This window comes from Limulus polyphemus, unplaced genomic scaffold, assembly GCF_000517525.1.
Source record: "Limulus polyphemus unplaced genomic scaffold, Limulus_polyphemus-2.1.2 Scaffold887, whole genome shotgun sequence".
In the NCBI taxonomy this organism is placed as follows: domain Eukaryota; kingdom Metazoa; phylum Arthropoda; class Merostomata; order Xiphosura; family Limulidae; genus Limulus; species Limulus polyphemus.
Window position 1 is genome coordinate 29,273 of NW_013666497.1, and position 975 is coordinate 30,247.

The following is a 975-nucleotide window of genomic DNA, read 5'->3' on the forward strand; positions in this document are numbered from 1 at the left end:
TGTATATATATATATACAAATTCAACGTATACATGATTCTAACTTATTTGTACATTACTGAATCATACTTCTGATCGTTCAGATAGTTTTGTTAGACACAATTCTTAATTTCACATAGAAGGTAACACCTTATGAATGTAGAAGCACCTAATAAATGTAAAACTACCTGATGAATGTAAGAACATCTGATAAATGTAAAACTACCTAATGAATGTAAGAACATCTAATAAATGTAAAACTACCTAATGAATGTAATAACCTCTAATGAATGTAATAACACCTAATGAATGTAATAACAACTAATAAATGTAAAACTACCTAATAAATGTAATAACCCCTAATGAATGTAATAACAACTAATGAATGTAATAACATCTAATGAATGTAAGAACACCTAATGAATGTGATAACAACTAATGAATGTAGAAATACCTAATGAATGTAATAACAACTAACGAATATAATAATACCTAATGAATGTAATACACATCTAATGAATGTAGAAACACCTAATGAATGTAGACATAGCTAATGAATGTAGAAATAGCTAATGAATGTAAAAACACCTAATGAATGTAATAACACCTAATGAATGTAAAAACGCCTAATGAATGTAATAACACCTAATGAATGTAATAACACCTAACAAATGTAATAACAACTAATGAATGTAAGAACACTTAATGAATGTAATAACAACTAATGAATGTAAGAACATCTAATAAATGTAATAACAACTAATGAATGTAAGAACACCTAATGAATGTAATAACAACTAACGAATGTAATAACAACTAATGAATGTAGAAACACCTGATGAATTGTAATAACAACTAACGAATGTAATAACACCTAATGAATGTAAAAACGCCTAATGAACGTAATAACATCTAATGAATCTAATAACACCTAATGAATCTAATAACAACTAATGAATGTAGAAACACCCAATGAACGTAAAAACACATAATGAAT

General features: G+C 26.2%; 1 long non-coding RNA gene across 1 annotated transcript in view; it reads right to left on the bottom strand.

Annotated features, from left to right (window-relative positions):
• The window catches only part of LOC111086162, a 95,835-nt gene that overhangs the window by 21,572 nt on the left and 73,288 nt on the right, over positions 1-975 (bottom strand). The gene's annotated exons all lie outside the window — the stretch shown is intronic.